Genomic DNA, 20,628 nt, shown 5'->3' on the forward strand with positions numbered 1-20,628 from the left:
AATTAAGCAGGATTCTTAAGAGAGGTGCCTTTCAGGACCTAACAAGAGAGTGCAAAAGATAGTTTCTGAATTTATTTGATCACAGAATATTCTTCACCAAAGATCTAGTTGGTCATATGTTTTTCCAAAATGCCTTTTGGAGAGAAAAATGTCTAAGCATGGCTTCCTAGTGCAGCCTAATCCTGGCACTCCCACCTAATGATGGAAGAGGACTTAAGGAACAGCATAGTGAGGGCCTCCCCAAAACACTGGGAAAATGGTCAAAATAAATTTTTTCAGGCTCTGGAAATTAACCAAAGTCTTGCAATAATCCAAGGAGAATTTATTCCAGATAAACTGATGAGCCTTGGGAAAAGCAACAGGGTTGTGGTATTTGAAGTCCCATCTTACCCTATTCAGTTTCATGTTAGCCTTGGTAACCAGCAGCTTGATGACCCCAGTAGCTGAGAAGACCACCAAGAGGAAACAGACTGGGTTTGAAACTTCTCAAAATGTTTCATCCCTACAGCATTGTCATTATTTACTTGTCTGGCAGGTTCCTAGAAAAGCCCCATAAATATGGCATTGTTGATATTTGACCTGACTCAGAGCTCATCCTGAAGGAAACACTCTGTCCCAGGGGATTTAACAATAACTATCAGCAGCAACTGTTTCTCGCTGAGGCTGCCATACCAGCGGAGATAATCAAAAGTCTGGGCAAAAATGTAAAAGGAATATCTGGGTAATGAGATGCCCACCACAGGGCTTTGAAAAGATCTGATATATTCCTGGGAATCAGGAAGGCTGTGCACATGTGCAGAGCTGTGCACATGCTCTGCAAAGACCTGAGAAAGTCTCAGTCTCTTAAGTCAGACTGACTATGAGGCTTGGCACAAGCAGAAAGTAAATATTATCACAGAGGTGTAAACTGCTTAAATGGTAAAGAGATGCCCCAGCACACACAGAAAGCCCCTTGGCAAAGGGCAGAAGAATTATTGGTTCAAGGCATTTAAGGGAATCTCTGGCCAATCATTAGCTGACCACTAAGCTGACGGAGCAGGAACTTCAGTGGCTGCGCATTGTAGGGAATACAGACTTTACAGAATTAGTCTAGGAAAGTCAGTAAACAAATTAACCAGGAACAAAACAAACCAAAACAACAAACTAGCAACGAGAAACCTGGGTTTGTGTGTGTATGCATGGCTTATTTTGAAAGTTGCCACACTACAGTAACAAAAATGCTTAGTTTTCAACAACAAAAGTATTGTGATACAGGGAAAGAAATAGAAATTTATGGCCCATACACAAAAATAAGCTTTGGATAGGCCCAAATGTTGGCCTTGTTAGCAAAGTTTTTAATTCAGCTATTATAAATATATTCAAGGAACTAAAGAAAATTATGACAGTGATGTCTTGCCAAATGGAGACTATCAATAAAGATATAAAAATTCCTCAAAAGAACCAAATACAAATTCTGGAATTTAAAAGTACATAAACTGAAATAAAAAATTCATTGAAATTGGAAATTTGAGTTATCAGAAGAAGGAATCAGTGAATTTGAAGATAAATCTAGATTACCTGGTTTGAGGAACAGAAAGAAAAAAGAATGAAGAAAAAGAGACAGAACCTCAGAGACCCATGGGACAGATACATACATAGAGGGAGTCACAGAAGGGGAAGAGAAATAGAAAGGGGCAGAAAGAATATTTGAAGAAGTAATGACTAAGAATTATCCAAATTTTATGGCCAACATTAAGCTATACATCCAAGAAGCTCAACAAACTCCCAGTGGGACCAACTCAAGGAAAGTCACACATAGATACAACATGGTCAAACTGTTGAAAGCCAACAGCAATGAGCATCTTGAAGGAAGCAAGAGAAAATGAGTCATCACATATGCAAAGGGACCTCAAGGAGATCAACAGCTGATTTCTCACTGAAATCCATGGAGGCCAGGTGGCTGTAGGGCAACATTTTAGAAATGCTGAAAGAAAGTCAACTGAGAATTCCATATCCAGTAAATCTACCTTTCAAAAACAAAGAAAAAATGAAAACATGACCAGATAAACAAAAACTAAGAGAATTTACCACTCACAGAACTGCCTTAACAAGAAATTCTAACAGGAGTCCTGCAGGTTGGAATGAAAAGGCCCTATGTTTAAATCCATATGAAGAAATAAAGAGCACTGCTAAAGTTAACCATACACTTACAAAGACAACATAGATGCATTTGTATACCTCTTTTCTCCTCCTATCTGATTTAAAAACAGCTTCTAAAGCAATAGTTATAAAAACCTTGTTGATAGATTTATATATATATAAAGATATAATTCCTATGACAAGAAAAAACAGTAAAGGCGAGAGAAACACTGGAGATATATTGGAGCAAAGTTTCTGTCTACTAAGGAAAGTAAGTTAGTGTCAACCCAAGCTAGTTTGTACTAAATTAGGCTGCAATTGTAGTTCCCAGGACAGCCACTAAGAAAATAACTCAAAAACATACATTCAAAGAATATACAAGGGGCTTAAACTGATGCCTAGAAAATATCTATTTAATACAAAGGAAGTTAATGATGTAAGAGAAGAGGCGCAAAGACAGGAAACATATAGAAAACAAATGGCAAAATGGCAGATGTAAATGCTGACTTATTAGCAGTTACAATAATTTATATGGAATAAAAATTTTAATCAAAGACTGAGATTAACAGAATGGAATAAAAATGATTTGACTATACGCTCTATACAACAGACACACTTTAAAACACACAGATAGATTAAAAGTAAAACGATGGAAAAGTGTATATCATGCAACAGTAATTAAAAGAGAGCTAAAGTAGCTCTACTAGTTTCAGATAAAAGTGACTTTAAATAGTAATCAGGACAGCATGGTACTAGCATAAGGAAAATATATTGACCAATACAAAAAGAATTGAGTGTCCAGAAAGAAACCCTTACATTTATGATTAATTGAATTTCCACAAGGAGTCCAAGACCACTGAAAAACAACAAGAATAGACTTTTCAACAAACAGTGCTGGACAAGTAGTTATCCACAAATAAAAGAAGAAAGTTGAACCCCTTACCACACATCATACCTCAAAATTAACCCAAAATGGCCATGGACATAAATGTAAGAGCTAAATCATAAAACTCTTAGAAGAAAACATAAGAGTGAATCTTTGTGGCCCAGGGTTCAGCAGTGGTTTCTTAGCTATGACACCAAAAGCATAGGAAACAGAAGAATTGGGTAAAGTGGACGTTACCAATATTACGATCATTTGTGCTGCAAGTGATACTCTCAGGAAAGGAAAAAATAATGCACAGAATGGGGGAAATGTCAGCAAATTAACCTGATAAGGGAACTGTATTCTAGATACATAAAGAATACATACAACGAAATCATAGAAGTAACCCAGTTAAAACTGGGCAAAAGATTTGAGTAGATATTTCTCCAAAGAAGATATACAAATGGCCAATCAGCACATGAAAACATGTTCAACATCACTGACCATCAAGGAAATGCAAATCAAAATCCCAACGAGATACCACTGCCCACCCACTAGAGTGGCTACAGTCAAAAACAGACAAGTGGTGACAATGACGTGGAGAAATTGGAACCCTTATACAATGTTGGTGGCATGTAAAATAATGCAGCCACTTTGGAAAACACTTTGGCAGATCCTCAAAAAGTGAAACCACACAATCCAGCTTCCTGCTTCCGGGTATGTATGCGAGAGAAATAAAAACATTTGTCCACACAAAACTTGTACATGAACATTCACAGCAGTATTATTCATCTTAGCCAAAAAGGAAAAACAACCCAAATGTCTATCAGCTGATAAACAGATAAACAAAATGTGGTGTACCCATCAATAGAATACATTGCTCCTCAATAAAAAGGAATGAAGTATTGAGTGTGAACGAACCTTGAAAACATTATCTACGTAAACGAAGCCAGACACAAAGAACCACTTTATGTCCATTTACGAGAAGAGCCGCAAATAGGCAAAGCTAGAGAGACAGAAGTAGGTTATATTACATGCGCGGAGGTTGGGGTGGGGGATGGGTGAGGATGGGGTGGGGTCTCTTTCTGGGGTGATGAAAGCATTTTAAAATTAGGTCCTGCTGTTGGATTACCTTACTTGTGTGTCTAAAACAACGCAGCCTGGGTTGTATTTTTTTTTTTAATGGTTAGATTTTACAGTACATGAATGAGATCTCAAAAAATCTATTTTAAAAAGTAATTGGAAGAGTTCAGACTAACCCAGATTTTCCTTCTGCCACGTGCACTGTATCCTCCTGTGGGAGCAGGAGACCTATTTACCCTTTCAACACATACTCTGAAATCATACTGCACTTGCTGCCAGAGAACTGAGTTGACAGTGGTCCTGGAGTCCCTGGGGAGGATCTGCAAACAAAAGTCACACCTTTTCCCGGGTGGCCCTTACACTGGCATTTTACTTTTTCCTCCCTTTCTAGCAATCCAGAGCACTCTCTCTTTTTATTTGTATTTCAAGCACATCATAACTCTATTAATTCTCGCTAAGTATTTCCAAGTGTGAGTCCCGCTGGGCTTGCTTTAATGAAAAGAATTGATTCAGTTATAATTAGCAGCATTCATTTGAAATAAATATTTCTCTCCCATCCTTTCAAACCTGACTGAAATGAGCCTTCCAGAAAAACGTCTGTTTTAATACCCTCCTGAGTAGGCAATCATAATTGTCATCATTTCTTTATTCCTCTTGACAGCAATGTTCATATGCACACCGTATTCAGTGTTAACTTGTATTTAGAGACAGGGTTCAAATCCTACATGCACACACACACACACACACACACACACACATACAAACCAGTAACAAGAAATTGTTACTGCGTCCTAATGAATGGATGTCATAGTGGCATTTTGTTTATTTTAATGCAGCAAAATTCTGTGCTCCAAACCTTTGATATATTAAGATTGCTTTGTTTTCCATAGTTACTAGTCTTTTTTTCTTTTTCTTTTTTTTTAGTAGAGGTACTGGGGATTGAACCCAGGACTTCACACATGCTAAGCATTGACACAAATCTTATTTCCCAGTCTTATTAATTCTTTATGTGTGCTAATTTACTGCTTTAGGAATGAAAGGGCTCTGTGGAGTTTCTGAAATATGGCTGTTAAATTTTTGATGCTCTTTCTGTTGACAGGTAGGGGGTCTATGACCTTCCTGAATGCAGGTGGGCTTGTGACGCTTTGCTTCATTGACTGTGGTGGAGATGCTGTGGCACTTCCAAGGCCAGGTCCTAAAAGGCCAGGTGGCTTCCACCTTGTTCTCTGGGACCCTCGCTCTTGGTGCTCTGAGCTGCATACAAGAATCGTGACTTCCTTGAGGCTGTTGTGCCATGAGGACCCCGAATCTCACAGAGAGACCACATGGACGTGCTCTGATCAACAGGCCCAGCCCAGCTCAGCCTCCGAACCACCCTAAGCCAAGTGCCGGCCCTGCTGGCTGTCAGAGGGCTCTGGCCCTGGGCCATCTTGAGTCCTCTCGGCTGAGGCCCGGAGAATAGGAATCAGAGACAAGCCAGCTCTGCTCTGGCCTGTCCAAATTTCCAAACAACAAAATTCATGGAAGATAATAAAAATGATTAGAGCACATTGGACCACTAAGTTGTAGGGTGTTTTGCTCTGCAACGAGAGACAACTGAGGGGACTTAGAAAAGATCTGTGCTGTTGGCTGACGCTGCTGCCAAGAGAGTTAATGGGTTAGTAATTCTCCTGTAGTCCCAGTAAGGCCCATTTGAAAAGCTACCTTCGTTAATGGAATTCGGGCCCATGTGCCACAAGGAACAAATCTGGGTTCCTCCTAAAATGTTTTGTAATTGGATATGACTTCTAATTTGCTAAGCATTCTTTAGTTATTTACTGATGTCTGTCCAATTTTTCCAACTAGATTTTAAGTGCCTGTTTCCTTTGTTCCCTAACCTTCTTGTGTCAAATTAAACAGAACCCAGCATTTCACAGGGGCTTGATAAGTCCCCCATCTGAGTGACCTCGCTTCCTTCTGGACTCCCTCAGGGCAACTGGCCCTAAGACTTTGGATGGCTGGGTGGGCGTCAATGCCTGCTGCTTTTAATTTGGGGGATGGGAGGGTATCGGGAAACGGGAGTGGAGAAAGCACAGGCTGGCAATCAGGAGACCTAGGGTTAAATCAGGCTCCTGGCTTGAGCTCTTCTGGGATCGCTCGTCAAGTACCAACTTCTTGGAGCCTCTGAGAAGCAGGGATAATAATTCATCCCAGGGTTGTTCTGAAGTTCAAATGAAGTGATATAGTTAAGAAGACTTTTCAAACTGAAATCACTTTGCAAATAAAAGTAAAGCAGTATTATTATCTGCTGTATGCATTTGCATAAATTACATCTTCTCTAGGCCTCCGTGAAATGGGGTTAATAACAGTTATTACTCCTTGCCAGGATTACTGCAATACCCTCCTAGCTGGTCTTCCTGTTTCTATTTTTGCACCCTTAAAAGACATTATTTACACAGCAGCTGGGCCATCTTTTTAATATGCAAATTAGGCCATATCTCTCTCCTGTTTAAAATCTTCCAATGGCTTCATATTGCACTTAAAATAAAATGTAAACTACATGTCAAAGGCTACAAGGCCCTGGGCCATCTGGCCCCTGCTCTCCACTCTGACCCTCCACCCTGAACTCCCTGTGCTCTTTTCTAGGTTCCTTAAGCTCCCCAACGTCTTCACAGCCCCAGGACATTTGCATGTGCTATTCCCTTACATGGGCTCAAGGTCTGGTCCCAGGTCGTACATCAGCCTTTTGAAAGGGGCCTTCCTTGGCCACGCATCCTAAAGTTGCCCTCAGCTCATTCTTACTCACATTACCCTTTTTGATGTATTCACAGCACTGATCACTCTCTGAAATGCTATTGTTTAATATTTACTTGTTTGTTATCTTTCTTCCACTGCTAAAATGTGAGAGCAGGGACCGTGGCTATTTTGTTCAGCATAGCGCCTGGCACATAGTAGGTTCTCAATAAATTGTTGTTGATGAAGGAATGAGTCAGTGAAAATTTCAGAGGCCTTTTCACCTGCCCTCACCTCAGTACAGAAAGTTCACATCTGCTCAGCATTCTGTGGAGGAAGGAGATGGTGATGATGATGACGATGGAACAAGGTATCATTATTTGGACCAGATGTGGGGGCTGCGAGCCTGACAGCCCATCCTCATGCTCTCATTGGCCGAGATGACCTTTATCCAGAAGCGCACCCTCAAGTACAAGTTCTTCAGGAACGCTGGAGTCTTTTGTGGTCCTTGGTTGCCATGACAAATTTTACGAGAGTGTACGAGTGAACATGAGCTGACCGAATGTTCTGGCCTCTGCTCAAGACAGAGCTTGCTCTTTTTCGAGCCCAGTGCACTCCTCAGAGTGATTCCCCACAAGATTTTTCCAGGACACTTTTACGGTGAGGACAGGGCCCTTCTTCTCAGATCGGACTTTGCTCAGACAAGCAGGAAAGGGGTCGTGAAGTGGAGCAAATGCACATGGGGGACTGGAAGATGGCAGTTTCCTGTAGTACTGGTACCTGCAAGCAACTCCTCACATTAGCATCTGAAGGGTGGAGGGTGTAGCTCCATGGTAGAGCACGGGCTTAGCATGCATGAGGTCCTGGGTCCAATCCCCAGTCCCACCATTAAAATAAATAAATAATTACTCCACCCCCCCATCCAAAAACAAAAAAAAACAAAAAAAAATTAAGGGCAAGCTTTTGGTGACAAAGGTGTCTGAAAACACATAGCCCAGAGAGTGGGTAACGCAGTTACAGGTTGCCATCCAGAGACTCAGTTGATGCAGGAAAAATGAATGTGGGGCATGAGGATGGCCATGTCCCAGGTCTCAGTCGAGCCCCTGGGAAGTGCCCCGCCAAGTGTTGGTCCTTGCCTTCATGCAGGAAAGAATTCAAGAGCGAGCCACAGTTGAGTAAAGGTAGATGTATTTAGAGAGATCATACTGCATAGGATGCAGGCTGTTTCAGAAGGAAGAGAAAGGCCACGAGGTGCGGGGTTGGGTGCTCAGGTTAAAGTAGATGTAGGTGTACACTCTGCAGAGTGCAGGCTGTCTCCAAAGATAAGGGAGTGAGAGAGGTGGCCACGAGGCACAGTGTTGCCAGTTTTTATGGGCTCAGTAGCTTCATGCCTACAAGTGGGAGGACTATTCCCACTACCCTGGGGAAGGGGCTGGGATTCCCAGGAATTGGGCCACTGCCCACTTTGACCTTTTGTGGTCAGACTTGGGACTGTCATGGGGCCTGTGGGCATGTTATTCGCCATGCTAATGTTATTATAATGAGCGTATAATGAAGCTCAAGTTCTACTAGAAGTCAAATCTCCCACCATCTTGAGCCTCAAGGCCTACTGGGAGTTGAATCTTCTGCCATTCTGGTGTTAACTGCTGCATCATTCCTTGAATGGCTGCATCCTGCCCTCTTCTCTCCTGTCTCACCTTTTTGGAGACCCTGGGTGTGGTCCTGAATCCCATGAAGCAGGGGTAGGTGACGCACAAGCATGACCTTTTAAAGACACAGCTCAGCGGCTTCGCTGCTTCACTTCTGCTCACATCTCTTTTGCCCCAACATCATCCAATGGCCGTAGCTCGTCACAAAGGGGGCTGAGAAATGTCATCTCTGAGGGCAGCTGCAAGCCCTGCTCATGCTCAGGAGACTCTGTCTGCTGGTACTCGGGAGAAAGGGGGGTGACTACTGAAGGATGACAGACAGTCCACGCCACACTCTCAGGACGCAGCTGAGCAGCACTGCAACCCCAAACCCTGAAGTCCCTGTAGCCGTTCATCCTCGCACACACAGAGGGGCCCTCCATCATGGATCAAGGAAGCAAAGGGCGACACCAGGGTCCTGCTGCGGAGCACGGGGAACTATATGCAATACCTTTAACAGCCTATAATGAAAAGGAAATGAAAAGTAATACATATACAACTGAATCACTAAGCTGTACACCAGAAATTAACACAACATTGTAAATCAACCATCTTTCAATTTAAAAACAATTAAAAATTAAACAAAAAAGAAAGCAAAGGGAAAGAGAGGGGGTGGCTTTTGAAAAACAGAGATGATCAAGGTTTCTTTTGGTGAAACTGCTCAAAAATACATACTGCTCTTAGATATATTTTTTCCCTACCATGACAAATTCATTTCTTACTACAATCCAGTACATTCACAGGATCACAACCTTTTAAAAATTTATTCTTTTTCGATTGAATGCTTCAGTTTGGGATTTTAGTCCAGAGGCAATATTTTTTTTTCAAGATGGAGAGTTTGAATAAGCTCCATTTGGCAGTTTCTAGAGCAGAAAAATACAGACTTCTCTTACGGAGCATATTTTGGGATTTCATCATATTTGGTTAATGCGTGAGTCCCTGCATTGTTGTGAATGTTTGGGAACAAGGGTGGATGTAAACGTTTGTGGCTTATGTTTGCAAATTGTGCCTACTAGGAGTTTCTGAACATAAGCCTCGGCATCAGAAACAACCGGACAGCATTTCAAACCGGATGTCTTGCTCTTTCTTTTAACACACGGGCGAGCAACATGAAATGCCAGAAGCATATGCCTGCATGACCTGCCAAGTGAAACGCTGCTTTGAGTGTGGGAACTGCAGGCTGCTGCACCACAGGGTTTTTGCCTTGGCCTTTGGAAGCCTCAGTTTCTGACTCTGTGCAATGAGGTTAGTAATACCTAGTTGGCAACTCAGGAGCATCAGCTGCTTTTGTGACCTGGCAGAACTGGTGTTTCTCCTGCAGGGAAGTAGGGGGATCACTACACCACAGGTTGTCAGATGGCATTTGGGGATCCCCAGAGTTCTGCAGTGACCCCTCAGTTCCCTCTGGTTGGTTAGGGGAGGAAGTGAGCCAGTTTCACTGGAAACAGCTCAACTCAGATCTTTAAGATCGTTTGCATTTCTGAAGTTATGAGCGTCAAGAGGGTCAGAGAAGTGAGCCTGGAAGACGATGTCTGTTGACAGCTGTGAAGAGCTCAAGGGAGAGCAGGGAAGGACGCACAGTCTGGGGGAAGGTGCCGGTGATGTGGAGATGGGGAAGGCAGTGCCCTGCAAGGAGCGGGTTGACAGGGAACCAGACCTTGTGGCCCTGGAGTGCATCTGGAAAGACACAGACCTTGACTAGAAAACCAAAGAGCCCAGCTGGTCTTCCATGAGCCAGGTGATCGCCAAGACTTGATTCCTTCCTCTATGAAAGTCAAAGTCAGGAGGTGGGGCAGGGGTGCCAGACACCCTCTAGCACCCCGTGTGTATTTCTGAAACACCCCCAAACCAAACAAGTATTTATCCACTTAGCACAAGCTCATTGGGTGACAAAAATCTGACCCGAAGAAACACGAGGTGATATATATTCTTTACTTATCTCTCTTAGTTCAAATACATATCTATATTTAGATAGCAACTTACAGACACGTGTTGTTTCATTTCCAGTGTGCCTGCATTTTTATTGGGGTGCTATCTCAGACCCACTGGGCATGTTAGGTCACACATAGCACACACATGCACAGTCTTTCTGAAATCTGAGGACTTCTGAAGTCTGTTTGAGCATCTCTCCCCAGTGGTTTGGGTAAGAGACTATGCTGGGGACACTTCTTGACCTGCCCTCCAAGTCTGTGGCGAGGATCACGTGAGCCGCCAGCCAGCAGTGCAGGCTGTGAGTGGGACACGTCCCCACTAGAAAGGGCGGCCGGGCCCAGGCCCACAGTGGTCACCATATGAGTCTGCTGAGAGGGCTCACACAACAGAAGTTTATCTCTCATAGTTCTGGAGGCTGGAAGTCCAGGGTCAAGGTGTTGGCAGGTTTGGTTTCTTCCGAGGCCTCTCTCCTGGGCTTGTCAATGGCCGTCTTCCCCCTGTGTCCTCACATGGCCCTCCCTCTTCATTTTGTTTTCTTATGAGGACTCCAGTCATATCAGATCAGGGCCCACCCTAAGGACCTCTTTTAACCTCCATCACATCTTTAAAAGCCCTGTCTCCAAACACTGTCACATTCTGAGGTATTGGGGGTTAGGGCTTCAACATAGGAATTTGGGGAGAACACAGTTCATACCATCACGGTCACCATTAGGCCATTTCAGCAGCCAGGGCTCTTCTCCTGGCTCTGTACTTACATCTGTTACTTTCTACACCTTACACACAAAAAGTTCCCTCATCCAGGCCAAGTCTGAATTAGAGAAGAGCCAGGTGGATGTGCGTAGCCTCTCCTGCCTCCCCTCACCCTGTGGGTCTGATCACCAGCAAGCCAGCCTGGGGACATTTGGAGTGTCTCCTCGCAAGAACCGAGTCAGGTGGAGAGAAGTTCTAATCAATAATAGAAGCACATCTGTTGACTCTGAAACATTAGCCCAGGCCCCCACTGGGCCAGTGTGAGCCAGGAAGCCAATCATCCAACCCCACGTGGCATCTTCCTTTGTTCTTCCTGCTTTGGGTGGGGGCAGGGAGGGAGTGGGGAGGGGGCCTCGGGTTCCTGGTGCTCGGCTGCCCATTGGTAGCCACTTACTCTGTCCTGCAGCTTCAGTAACAGCAGAGCTGGGAAGGGGATGGTCCGATGGAAGATGGGGTCGCACCCCCCTACCCTGCCAGACCATCCATCTGGGCTCACTGTCCCATGTTTTCCAATGGGGCAGGTGGAGCCTCATGGGTAGGGCTGGCCTGGCCTCCGTGGTTTCTGAAATCAGTAAGTCGGTCAGTGGAGTCTGTAAATGACAAGTACGAATGGACCTCCTGCTGCCGTAGGGCCCCAGGGCCGTGCTCTGGAGGAGACTCTCTGGCTGCAGGTGCTGTTAACTGTGACAAAGAACAAGGTGGGGGAGGCCCTCGAGGGCCCATTTCCCCTCCAACAAGGGCTCCCCAGCAACACCTCATCAGACACGGGCCTTCCTGGGGCTTCAGCCACCTCGGGCAGGAACCAGGACTAATGGGTCCCTTTACCATGTGTCCCGGGGTCTGGCACGGAGCCTGCTTTGCCACAGCTACACAAGAAATGGTTGTGCTTTTTCTACCTCTCAACCCAGCCCTCGTGGCCAGGGTGGCAGCAGGTATTTCAAACGATGCACTGTCTGTCTGGGCGCCGTGATGGACAATGGTGTGGAAGTGCCATGCTGGACTATGGCCAAAACTCTTCCTGAAACCTCAGGCATCCGCACAAGGAAGGTTTTTCCCTGTCAGGGTTTCACAGGCCCTAAAACAGCGTCATACGAGCATGCAGAGAAGGCTTTGGTGCTGTCATGGTCACATGTGTATTTTCTTCCAACGTTCCGGACCTAAGTGCTGCCCTGAGGGAAGGTCCAGGGTCCCTGTGCCTTGGCCCGGGTTGGAGCAGGGACCCCGATACCCACCGTGTGGAGTTGACAGAAGGCGTGCAGGAGGGGGGCCTGCAGGGGGTGCTCGTCCACATGTGCACCTCTGTTCGATTCTAAAGTCCCTTGAATCAAGACACTGGGAACAGGTTCCTAAAACTCCAGAGCAGCTGGCAGTGTTTTCACCTGCCCTTTGTCTGTTTCAGCTTCACATAGTCCCTCCAGACCTTCTGATGGGAGTCTGGAACGCCTCCCCGTCCATCCTCTGCACCAGCCGTTAGTCCCGGATTCTACTCTCAGAATCCACCCCAAGCATGGCGCATGTGCGGAGGGGAGGAGCAGGATCACTCTGGGAGTCTGTGTGTCTGTGTGTGTGTGACTCCATGCCCCCGTGTGCCTGACACGCACCTAGTTCTTTCATACATGTTACCTCTGGTTCATGCCAGATGTGTATTATTTATCTCATTTTACAAATGAGGAAACCGAGGGGATTCCGGGATGTTTAATCTGCCTGAGATCACACAGCAAGTAAGTAGCCGATAGCACTTGCCCAGCCTAACAGCGGGAAGCACGGACACCTAAGAACTCACCCCACCCCATGTCGGCAAAACAGCCTTCTCCTCTTTCTTGATTCCAGGAGCAGCTGTGGGGTTCAGGGTGGGTTTGGGAAGAAAGAGGAGCAGCTCTTGCCTTCCAAGAGTTTGGAAGCAGGGGTGGGAAAATCATGGCAGGTTTCAAGCCCTCTTTCAAGATGCTCAGGGGGCAGATGGTGGAGCTGGGCATCCCCACGGCAGGATGCCAGCAGCACCCTCACGTCAGCATCTCCTCTGGTCTCCTTGGTGCTGGGGGGCTGGGGGTGCAGTCCCCCTGCTGCTGGATCTTGGACAGCACAGCAACTCTCTCCACTTCATGTCACCAACTGGAAGACGTCCCATCTCCTCTTTGCTGGGACTTCCTTATCCTGGGGGATGTTACCCACTGTGCTGATGTTACCCCCAAGAGGACACTGGCCCTTCCTCTGGTTTCAAGTGAGTAGGAGTCAGCCCTGTAGATGGAGGCATATGTGGCAGGACTCCAATGGGGAAGGATGCAGACCCCGCACCAGACAACTGGGATTAAGTCAGGACTCCACAGCATCCTGGCAACATGACTTCGGGCAGATTCCTGAACTCAGAGAGCTTCCATTTCCACATCCATAGGATGGTGATTTAAAGCCATTTCCCCAGGCCTGTCTCGGGACTAAATGAGAACACACATGTGAAGCACTGGGTAAAGGCTCCAGCCCTCGGACGCCCAGGGTGTCCCTTGCTACACAGACCACTGCCTCGGTCCCTCAACCCACCAACATGCCAGCCAGCTGCTTGGGGCCACCTCGTATGGCCTGTTTCCCTACAGTGGCCCCTACCAGCCTGCCTGGCTTGAGACTTCAATCCTTGAGCTGAAAGGCCAGTGGTAAACACCAAACTAGGAACCACACACTCAGACCCTGATTCCAGAGAGCATGTGCTCATTACCTGAGCTCTGGCCAAGCTGCTGACCTCACCTGGAGAATTGTGACCACTCTTCTGAACTCAACTGAGATCACAGACGCAAAAACGCTTTTGACCATAAACCCCTGGTCAATGTAATGTCATAAAACTGAACTTAGCTCTTATTTATTTATGTAAATAACTTTATTGTGGCATAATTTCTGTACAGTAAACTACACATATTTCAGATGCATAATTTGTTGAATTTTGATAGATGTGTACACCTATGAAACCACCACCACAATCAAGATAGCTAACATTTCCATCACTCCCCAAGTGGTACAACTTTCAAACTCCCAGTTTATCCCCTCCCACCCACTTTCCCCCTGGTAACCATAAGTCTGTTCTCTATGTCTGTGAGTCTGTTTCTGTTTTGTAAGTAAGTTCATTTGTGTCTTTATTTTAGATTCCACATGTAAGTGATATCATATGGTATTTTTCTTTCTCTGTCTGACTTAACTTCACTTAGAATGACAATCTCCAGGTCTACCCATGTTGCTGCAAATGGCATTATTTTATTCTTTTTTATGGCTGAGTAGTATTCCATTGTATATATACACTGCAGCTTCTTTATCTAGTTAACCTCAGCTCTTAATGCTGTCTCCATGGCCTAACTCAAAAGTTAAGGAAAATGTGAAAACTCAGATAAATGGTAAATCTCTCAAAGGGCATAACTCAGTTAAGAAACAAAAGGTAGCCATTTCACTTGTCCTCAGGAATTTAAAACCTCAATGAGAAGATTTAAACAGAGGAAGGATTTCTAGGAATGCCTGCAAAGTCCAAGGCCACTACACGCCCAGAGCAGAAGGGGATATTTGGAAATAAGGTGGTCAGTGACCACCTGAAGGAGGTGGCATTTGAAACTGACTGAGGGGAAGGAGACCTCAGAACTTAACTTCCTTTAACTCTTTAATTTTTCCTTTAACTTTTCCTTTAACTCTTCCTTCTCATGTTCTGGTGAGTTTCACATTTTTTTAGGGATAGACTCTAATTTTTAAATAAAATCTCATACCAAAGCCCCAAAATATAAAAGCATAAATTGATATTCTATTGGCATACCCTTATGCTACTTCAATTTTATAATATGTATTCATTACAAATATAATCAACAAATATCCCAAGGCTTATTCTATTTCATAAAAAATTTGAAATACTAGTAACTGCTCTACCAACTGATTTCTTTCTATATGTTGTTTTTCTTTGCAGAGGGTTGAGAAAGGTCTGGCTTGCTCAGAATGGTTGTTAAATAATTTCCTTTGCAAACTCGGGATGCTCTTCCCTCAAAGTCATCCAGGTCAGGGGTGGACAAAATGCTTCTGTAAAGGGCCAAGGAGTGAACATTGTAGGCTGTGTGAGCCTTGCGGTCCCTGCAGCAACCACTTTTCTCTGCCTCCTCTCTCAAAAGCAGCCACAGACTGTGTATAAGCAAATAAGCCTGGCTGCGTTCCAATACAACTTCATTTACGGACGCAGAAATTGTCATTGCATGTAATTTTCACACGTCACAAAGCAGTCTTTCCTCTCTTTTCAATCATTTAAAAATGGAGAAACCACTCACAGCTAACAGGCTGTACAAAAGCAGGTGGTGAGCTGGGTTTGGCCTACAGTTTGCTGACCTCTGATGCAGATGCTTTAGACAAGTATATATTTTGCTCCAATGTTGAATCAGGAATCCAAAAAATCCCTACGTGATTGTTTCAAATCATTAATTAGTAAATATACAATTGGAAGGAAATCAAAGGCAGTTTTTCCATTTCTTGCAAAAATATTTTCCAAATATATCTTTGAACGAGTTTGACTTAAACAGCATCATTTAAAAAACAAAATCTGAGATGCCTCAATATCCATCCACCTCTGCAAAATATTTAAGCAAAGTTTTTGAACAGTCAAAGTTATTTAATTTTGCAGATTTTCATACTTTTTTCTTCACTGCTAATGATTCTTCTGCAGTTGTAATCATCATAAAGTTGTCACCCTGATGGCCTGAATTAAATTTGTTCCCTTCATTAAAAATATCAGCAAAATATGGGAACTAGAGTAACTGTGTTATATCTGGCAGTATTTAGCTGGGCAGAGTTTCTATAACAGTAAAAAATATATATTACATATAGTTGGCCCTTGAACAAAACAGAGGGTAGAGGCACCGACCCTCTGCACATTCGGAAATCTGCATATAACTTATAGTCTGTCCTCTGTAACTGCAGTTCCGTATGTGGATTCAACCAACCGTGGCTCATGTTCTATTGTAGTATTTACTACTGAAAAACCTATGTGTATAAGTGGACCAGCATGGTTCAGGCCTATGTTGTTTAAGGGTCAGCTGTACACACACACACACACAAAGACACACACACACATACATGTATATAACATATGGTGATTTTGTGTCTCAATTAATTATTCCTACCAGAATTAGATCTTCTCTGGAGATATACTTCTATAGCATTAATCAATACCAGTTGGAAAGATCTTAGGGCTTATCTATGCAAATTATCAGATTTCATCAAATCAGCTTAAGCACCACTAAGAAAGGAAAAACACTGCCAGACCAGATAAAGATTCAATGCTTTCTTATATTTTATAATTTAATTTTAAAATTTCTAGAGGCATTCTTTAAAGCTTATTTAATTTTTTTTAAATCACATAAACTTCTTTCATAAAACAAAAAATAAAAGTGGAATAAAATTGGTTAAGATGTTTATGAAACTTTACAAACAGAACATCTTCTGAGCCATCTAAGTGCGGATGATGCAGCTCCTAAAAATGCCCTTGTCTTGTCCTCTGGACATCCCTTCACACCTCCGACATGGGCTTCGTTGCACAAGGGTGGCAATGACAGTGACCAGCCAGCAGTGACCAGCATGGTGATCCCGACGTGCCAGCCCATTTCGCATACTTTAACCTTGGAAAACACACACCGCAGAGCCAATAAAATGCAAGATGTGATATCATATGGTATTTTTCTTTCTTTTTCTGGCTTATTTCACTTAGAATGACAACCTCCTCTACAAAACAGAAAGAGACTCACAGACATAAAAAACAAACTTATCGTTACTGGAGGGGAAAGAGGGTAGGAACGGATAAATTGGGAGTTCGAGATTTGCAGACACTAATTACTACATATAAAATAGATAAACAACAAATGAAAAATAATATGAAAGCAAATATACATATGTGCATGTATGACTGAAACATGATGCTGTACACCAGAAATTGACACAACATTGTAAACTGACTATACTTCAATAAAAAAATAAAATAAAAATAGAAGGGAAAAAACAAAAAACAAAAAACACAGGACAGCCATGTGGCTCCTCCTCCCAGGGCTGCCAAAACATGGCTACAAATGTTGCTGCCTGTTTTCTAATTTACTCAATGGTTTATTTCAAAACTACCTGAAAGGAACGTTTTCTTTTTAGCAGTTGAGAAGGTGTCAGATTTTACATAAGACAAATCTTGCTTCACGTCTCAACATATTTTGCAAAAGTTAGTAAAATAAAGAAACCCAGAGCGTGGGCACTCTGACCCTGCGGACCCACACGGTGCCCCTGCTCTAGGACTCTGAACTGAGCCATCGAGTCAGGGCAAAGCTCCCCGGGTCCGACTCTGGGCTCTGTTACCAGATTGTGGCGATTCCCAAAGCCTGATCATCTGATACAATTTAAGTCAGGTGTCCCCAAAATAAGGCAGGTCTTCCTCTCACAATGTATAACTTCTATTTATGTGTGATAGAGGTCATTTTTATTGCACATCTCTCTATGTGTATTTTTTGTTCTCATTTCATTTATTTTAATATTTCGGGGGTAACATTCAATTTCTACTGACATTCAGATGAAAACCCTATTTTCATGTTTCCTCTGTTTTATTTTCAAACGGTATCTTAATTTGGCAGGAAGTCACAAGCACACTGAGTGTGTGAAGTTGTCAGCCACAAGCACTGAGCCCTGACAACCGGTATTTAGGACATTGCAGTCTGGACTTGGAGGAGTTGTTTGCACCCCTTCGCCTTCTTGTCCTGCCGGGTTGTCAGAAGAGGGGGCAGGGATGAGGAGAAAGATTGATATGCAGATTGGCACGATGTCATTTGACCATCAGCCTAGCTAATCTTTTTACATATACCATAAAGTTCTTTTTAAAAATTTTCATTTTTAACAAGTTGTCAAGTTCCATTGAAATCTTTAAAATTCCCTGAAATCAGATCTATAAAATCTGTTTGACAGATACATGAATGAGTGCTGTATTATTCTCTGTACTTTCTGTCTGGTTGGAATATTTTAACAAATATTTTATAATCTAAAAGAAAGCAAATCAGATGTTTGCAGAACCTCAAATTTCACTGGGCCGGTCACACCCCCAGGAGCCCCGGCTTTAAAGAACAGATCAGACTTCCAAGTGGTTTGACTCCAAAGGGATGAAGAGGAAGGGGCTGAGGTCACCTGGGCAACCACCCCATCACCTCCTGGTGAGCCCCTCCACCTCCCTGCCTCCTGAAGTGCTCTGCCTACTGCCTCAGCACCTCCCCTACCTTCTCTCCGGGCCACATCTTGCCTGTGCTGTTCATTTCCTCTCCCCTCTGCCTCCTGCTGCAGCAGCCCTGGGTGAGTCCATGTCCGACTTGACAGCAGGCACCCATCACAAGCACTCAGCGAGCAGATCAGTCCAGGCAAACAGCCTGCTCAATCTCGGGAGCTCCTTTTGGTTCTGATGAGGCATCTTTGATTTCTCTTGACGTGCTCCTAACCACATAGCTTGGCCAAGCTTTCTTTCTTTTTTTTTTTTTTTTATTGTAGTCAGTTACAATGTGTCAATTTCTGGTGTACAGCATAATGTCCCAGTCATATATATACATATATTTGTTTTCATATCCTTTTTCATTAAAGGTTATTACAAGATACCGTATGTAGTTTCCTGTGGTATACAGAAGAAATTTGATTTTTAATCTATTTTTATATATAGTAGTTAATATTTGCAAATCTTGAACTCCCAAATTTATCCCCTCCCACCGTCTTCCCCCAGTAACCACAAGATTGTTTACTATGTCTGTGAGTCTGTTTCTGTTTTGTAGATGAGTTCATGTGTGTCTTTTTTTTTCCTTTTTTAGACTCCACATATGAGTGATGTCATATGGTATTTTTCTTTCTCTTTCTGGCTTACTTCACTTAGAATGATGATCTCCAGGCCCATCTATGTTACCGCAAATGGTATTATTTTATTATTTTTTATGGCTGAATAGTATTCCACTGTATAAATATACCACATCTTCTTTAACCAGTCAACTGATGATGGACATTTAGGTTGTATCCATGTCTTGGCTATTGTAAATAGTGCTGCTATCAACATTGAGATGCATGTATCTTTTCAAATTAGAATTCCCTCTGAATATATGCCCAGGAGTGGGATTTCTTGGTCATACAGTGTTTGTTTTTAGTTTTGTAAGGAATTTTCATTCTGTTTTTCATAATAGTTACACCAAACTACATTCTCACCAACAGTGTAGGAGGGTTCCCTTTTCTCCACAGCCTCTCCAGCATTTATCATTTGTAGATTTTTTTAATGACTGGGGGCCCAAGCAGAGGAGGCTCCCAGAGCACAAGGTGAGGTGGTGGCCTCCTGTATTTCACTTCCTTGAGGTTGACCGAGGACCTGCCAGCAGCCTAGCTGAGCACCAGGAACGTGTGAACCGATGGCAGGGAGAAGGTGGGCCTGCAGGAGGGGAGAGAAAGATATCTGGACCAAGCCAACAAAGGAGTGAGACCTTGGCCCAGGGCAGAGGTAGGCCGTGAGGTGCTTAGCAAAAAGCTTTCACTGCAGGGACAGTGGGAGCAGTGGCAGGGAATGCATGCACACCAAGAAGAAGGAAGTTACAGAGTAGGGTTAGAGAAGTGAGTGTGGCCAAGTGGTGCTCAAGGCACTGTGAGAGTAAGCCGGGGAGATGGGAGGGATGGGCGGGAGGAGGCTGGGCCCGGGAGAGAGCGGCTCTCTGTGCCAGCCTAGGAATGGTCTGTTCCAGCCGGTCCAGACTATAATACCTAAAGCATAGAGCATGTCCACGTGACCTTATATAATCCCTGCAGTGACCCAGTGGGAGACAGTTACTGTCCCCATTTTGCAGGTGGATGTGCTGAGGTCCAGAGAAGCTGAGGTACTCAGTCAGATTCACACAGGCAGGAAGTAGACAGGTCAGAAGACTGGCAGATGGATGTTTTTACTCTAAGACCATCATAGAAACTCTCCTTCACCTTGAGGTTTGAAACAACATTTGATGGGGTTGATGCGTTCAGCCCAGCTCTTTTCTGTCTCAAGAGGGAATTCACTTTTCAACTCAGGTCATGCACAGCATTGATTCAACACAGGGACAACCTGACTCGGGATTTGGTGATGTCCTCAAATCAAATACTCAGAGTTGGCATTGGCCGTCGGACAGCTGGGGGCACCAGCCAGGTCCCCATCTGGTCTGAGGCTGTAATTATGGGGTGTGGGGCTGAGTTATAGTCAATGGCTTCTGATGAAAAGCTGCACATGCCTGGCTGACAAAAGGCAGGAGTGAGCAAGGGCAGAAGTGTTGGTGCCCCCACAGTCTCCTCGGCTCCTCCCGCCCACAGCCTCATCCCTCCCTCGGGGAGCCCGGGCCCTGAGCACTAGCCTCGGGGCAGTCAGAGCCTGCAGTCAGTGAGTGGGTGAACACGAGTGCCTCCCATGCTTCCTTGGCCTCTGGCACGTTCACGATGTGGTTCTGCCTCTCTGGGGCTGCCTATGGT

Source organism: Camelus dromedarius, chromosome 26, assembly GCF_036321535.1.
Source record: "Camelus dromedarius isolate mCamDro1 chromosome 26, mCamDro1.pat, whole genome shotgun sequence".
Classification (NCBI taxonomy): Eukaryota; Metazoa; Chordata; class Mammalia; order Artiodactyla; family Camelidae; genus Camelus; species Camelus dromedarius.